The 5,547-nt window shown below is 26.5% G+C and overlaps 1 non-coding gene across 1 annotated transcript; it reads left to right on the top strand.

The window, feature by feature from the left end:
- The first annotated feature begins 2,327 nt into the window (after positions 1–2,327).
- LOC149060709 (U2 spliceosomal RNA) lies at positions 2,328–2,521 on the top strand. The gene has a single exon (XR_016190057.1). It is a non-coding gene; the product is annotated as a U2 spliceosomal RNA (small nuclear RNA).
- The last annotated feature ends 3,026 nt before the right edge of the window (positions 2,522–5,547 follow it).

Raw genomic sequence — 5,547 nt, forward strand, 5'->3', positions numbered from 1 at the left:
ATGAATTATATTTCAAAGTTTTAAATGTTCGAACAGGTACTCTATAAAATGATCACAGAAAGTTACAAAAATTCACGATTCATAAAATGTTCAGCTGCAATTTTTAATTTTATCATTTTTGCATACCTATATAGAGTATAGTATAACCTGACCGGTAGAAGTACTCAAATTATAGCTTTAATGCTTTAACTTTAAAAATAATGTTATTTTACAGTTTATTCTATATAATAGGATAGGTATATTGAATATAAGTATTTCGTCTATTACTATTATAATTTAAGTATTATATTTTTAATAGGTAATTAAATATATTTTTTACACTCTAATACAATTAACAGTTTATAATGTATTCTGTATTTAATTTAATCGCCTATTATGTGAAAAATTATATTTTTATGTGTATTTAATGACATAATTAAATAAGCCAAAATTATTGAATGGAGCAATTCCTTCAATATTTCCAGGATGCCCTATATTGTGCATACCAAACATTATAAAAAATAGGTAAAGTCCTAAAAAAAGAGATGATGTGTCCACAATCTCAAAAATAGATCTTGAAAAAAAAAAAATTAGTGCTAAATCATACAGTATATTATCATGTAGGTACAATAATTTATTTTTTGCTCATAACATGAAAATATATTTAGATATTTTTTTTTTTTTTTTTTTATTGATCAAAAGGACATCGGCGACAACGGCCATTAGTCTTAAACTTTACATTATTGATTACATTTTTATATTTAGATATTATATTATGTATAATTTTACAATTTTAAATTCATTCTGCTTTTAATTGTCTATCAACAATTTAAAAATATTTATTTAATGAAAAATTTTTAATATTAAACATGATAACTTTCAATATAGTAATCCAAAAATTTGCTTTATAATTGTGCATGCTAGAACAATTTAGTGGGTAGACCTAACAAAAATTAATTACTAATATATTTTTTTTTTTTAAATTTTTAATGACTTATTATGTATGTAAATATTATTTATAAAGATTATTATTTTTATAATTTCCATTATTATTTATTGATTTTATAATTTTACCTTAATTTGTTAATGTGTATATTTTATCTAGTATAACGTCGAATTTATAATACATGTCTTCATTTACATTAATTTATGTACAATTTTGTTTTTTTATGAGACTTTTTGATGAGTTTTTATTCGTTTATTGTATGAAATCTGTATTTCAAGCATGAAAATTAGGGCCAAAAGACTGCAGCGTGATCTACCGGCAAATCTGCGAATAAAACACATCTGCGGGACAATTGTTTGCATTATGAATATACGGCCGTGCGTATACCTCTATAATCTACCGTGGTTTATAGTAAGGATTATTTTGTTAACCCTGTCTTCGGTACAATATTCTTATATAGTTACGAACATATTTATGAAATGTTAATTACTGATGTCCGACACTACTATTTTGAAATAATATTTCTCTAATATATCAAATAATAATAATCGATATTAAATAATGTCATCACAAATATTGTACAAACAATATTGTATGACAACGAGATGGCGCTATCAGTATACAATAGCCGTTGCCGACAACCGCTATTAATTAATTAATTAACTAAATAAGTTATAACTACTTATAATTTATAAATGTAAAATATAATTAATTTTGAATTACAAAGTTTCGTTTGTACCCATAATTTAAAATCGTTTTAAAAAGAACAACAATGTTAATTAATATTATATTTCTCATATTATACATTAAAAAGTACCATAAAGAATTTTTATCATATATGAAATAATAATATGACTACGCGAGGGCGCTATTGGTACACGTAAATATTATCGACAGCTGCTGCTACCGACTCGGTGCGCTTGTTGGCGGCCGCCGTCGTCGAATTTTCGTACTCCGAAACATCATAATATTTTGTTATAATTCAATCGCTATGATACTGAATTGTGTTGTGAATTAAACCAATTCATAATATGTATTTTACAACTATTAAACAAAAGAAAAAAACACATTTGTGTAACATTAGACAGCAAAATACGTGTTTTTAGAACAAAATATTTCGTATGTTCGTTCGTTTTTCTCTGACGGTAGATGGCGCTTATTGAGCTGTACCATTTGTCTGATGGTATCGTCAACAATTAATTCTTAAAATCATCTATTTAAATGCAATTATCTTCATTCAATGAAGTGTAAAATATCAAATTAGTGACGCGTACGGCCGTTTTTCAAAACGCGATTTTTCGAAAATCCATATTTTCGTTTTACCGAACACGCTCAAATTTGAAACTGCAATCGTCTTAGAATTGCGTTTGTCTTTAAGATACCTCAGTGATGTTCAGAGTGTATCGCTTCTCGGCCTATCGGCTAAGATCAAAGTGTAGTATCTGTTCTTATCAGCTTAACATCTGATACACCTTTCATCGAAAGGTTCAAATGTTAAACTAATTTTTTCAAATTTGGTGGAGATTTTGGGGCTTGCTCCTGCTCCACCGCGGGTTGACCCGGTATTGCAGTACCACCGGGAACGGCCCACATATCAAATCATAAAGTTTTATATAGTTACCACAATACCTACGTTTTTGAAATTTGCAAACGTGGATTTTCAAAATCGTAAAATTTCGGATTTTGAAAATTTGAAATTTTCGAAATTTTGCGTTTTATTAAATGAAATTCGTCCTAACAGATATCAGATTTTCCAAATTTTGAACCCTTCAATCAATTAAATTTGATGGCAAAGTATAAATTTTCATTCCTCTTTAATTTCAAGTTTCGTAAAACTTTTAGTTTTTATTTCCGTATGAATTACAACATTGTGAATTTGTGATTTAATGTGACTACTGTTATTATACATTTCTTGATTAAATCATTTAAAGTATTGTGGTTTATACCTATTGTATAGTGATTAGTTAACTACATTCGTTAAATGCATACGCGCCACTTCGACGATGACGCGTTTCCCTTGCCACTATGACGCGTATGAACTTAATCAATGTAAACTAAAAACGCGCGCGTACGATACGTCGCCTATGATACGCGACCATGTGAAACGGGTCTAACCTAGCCTTTTTTTTTATTTAGTTTTTATATCATGATTTAGTTTTAGTATAATAGTATAATAACATTATATCTTATAATATTTTTTAATATTCAATACAATTTAATACTTATTAAACTGGATTTTGGTATACTTTTGTATCTGTTGGTACTTGATTAAATATAATACTTAATACTAATATAATTTCCAAAAATTGATTTTTTAATGTACGTTGTATGTCCATAAATGGTTTGAAAAAAATATATTTTAATTGCAGAATTTATAATTTACTACTAAATGGACAAATAGTAATATAATTAGTATTATTCAGATTTAATGACAATAGATAAAAATGTAATTACAGCCGTCGCCGCTTAAGACTCACCGATATAAGATTCAGTCACTTATTAGTTATTAGACTAGACTCAAAATCGTCTGGAACAGTTTGGAGGTTTGGTTTTATCCAAATATATTATGAAAATTCGTTCATAAGACTCACCACTTGGCACTTTGTTTATAAAGCTCAAATTTCATTAAAAAAAAATGGTAGAAGTTAAACATTTTTTATGAAAATTAAGAAATAAATTTGTTTTCAAAAATAACATTTTTTGTTGTTGATTATTACTGGTTTCGATTCATGCTTTTTAATGAGGTATGTATAATTTGTAATCATAATTGTTTCATTTATGCATTAATAACTTATTAGAAGTCTTATTTTTTTTAAAACTTTTTAGTTAAAAATTATTATTAAGTAATGTATAATATGTATATATTAAGCTGGTCACACGCAGTGCTGTGGCGGGGAATCATCAATGGTTGAATGGTGTAAGTATAAATAGAATCAAAAGATTTTCCATCAAGTAATAAGCGATTAAACAGTTATAATATTATTTCGTAAAACAATTATTTCATAACGATAGGGATTGAATAATATCAGGTAGATACCTAGCTACTGCGTTCAAAACAGAATAATATGGAAACTGTTAGGTTAGATAAAAATGATAAAATAACCTTAAAAACCTTAAAAACCCGATATCAGAAATATAAAATTATAAAAATATAGGGATATTGTCCTTAATTATTGACGGTGTGTAGACTGTAGACGGTGTAGTATAATACGTACCCATAATAATTAGTGTAATAATATTACCTACGGGCAACTGGGCAATGGCTAATGCCTAATAGTAGATTTATAACACTATACTTGTACCGATAAATAAATTTATAAAATATTTTATCATTAATATTATATTAATTTATAAGTATTTTATTTTATTTACTAATTTTCTATTATTGTGAAATAAAAAGGATTAAATACTTGATAAAAAAGATTGCAATTCAAAATAATCTGGAAAAACAAAAAACGGTAATCTTTGCTAAGTTTTCTACAAAATCGATTTTTTTTATGGAACATAAAACATATAGGTACTTGAAATTATCTAAAAATGATTATATATTTGCATTTTCTACAAATGAAATATTTAGTCTCGTCATTTTTAATTTTAATTTTAAATATGTCAGTAAAAAATTGTTCACTCGTTGGATTACAAAGTTTGGAAACTAATACAATAGATTTCTCATAAGTTCTTATCATACTAATCAGAATATCAGATAATATCAAAGATAGGTATACCATATTTATCAAAATCACGAAAATTTGCAAGTCATTTTTTATGATTAAAAATTAAAAGAATGTAAAATTTTTTTAGACTAGGTTTGAAAATGTAATAGGTACAAACACGATTTCTTAGAAAGTCGTAACTAGCAATAGGTCTAATCTGATTAAAAATTATGAAATATGTAGATATTTAGACAAAGTTTTTTTAACAGACATTTTGAGTTTTATTCGGGTGAAATTATTAGATAATTAAACAAAGAATTATAGTTATTTTGTTGTAATTGATAATTATATAATTCGGGTACTTTATATGATGGGTACTTGGAAGAACTTTTAAACCGTGTTATTATGTTGTAAATACACAATAATATTTTCAAATACAATATTTTAGAAAATAATTAATTTAACTCTTAAGTTCATAAACTCATAACTGTCTTACTATATTATAATAGTCAAATAAATTATTTTAACATATTATTATTGTGATTTTAGCATCGTCTTTAATTGTAAGCATTCAATTAATAAACGGAAAAAATTAAAGACCCAAGGATGCGACGTCCTCTTAAATAAAATACCTGGCGATATCACTAACATTGTTATTGAATTATGACATAAGTGCAAGTGTTACTACAGTGAATCCGCACGTCCACACTTTATACGGGACATACTGAACGTGAGAGCCACAATATCTTGCATATCCCAAATCATTTAGAAACCTAAAGATTTGTTGTAAGTTTTTTTGTGTAGGTACTTAATAATATTTTTACTTTTTATTTTTTGATAATCTTAAAAAAGAGACCATAAAATGTCTTAGATGGGTACCTATTATACAATATACAGTGCCACAGTGATTGAATTTGGGGGGAGGGAAGGAGAACATAGGGAGACTGAACTACTCTTCATTTTTCTTCG

This window comes from Diuraphis noxia, unplaced genomic scaffold, assembly GCF_037042655.1.
Source record: "Diuraphis noxia isolate RWA-SAM2 unplaced genomic scaffold, SU_Dnox_SAM2 contig0001, whole genome shotgun sequence".
NCBI lineage: Eukaryota > Metazoa > Arthropoda > Insecta > Hemiptera > Aphididae > Diuraphis > Diuraphis noxia.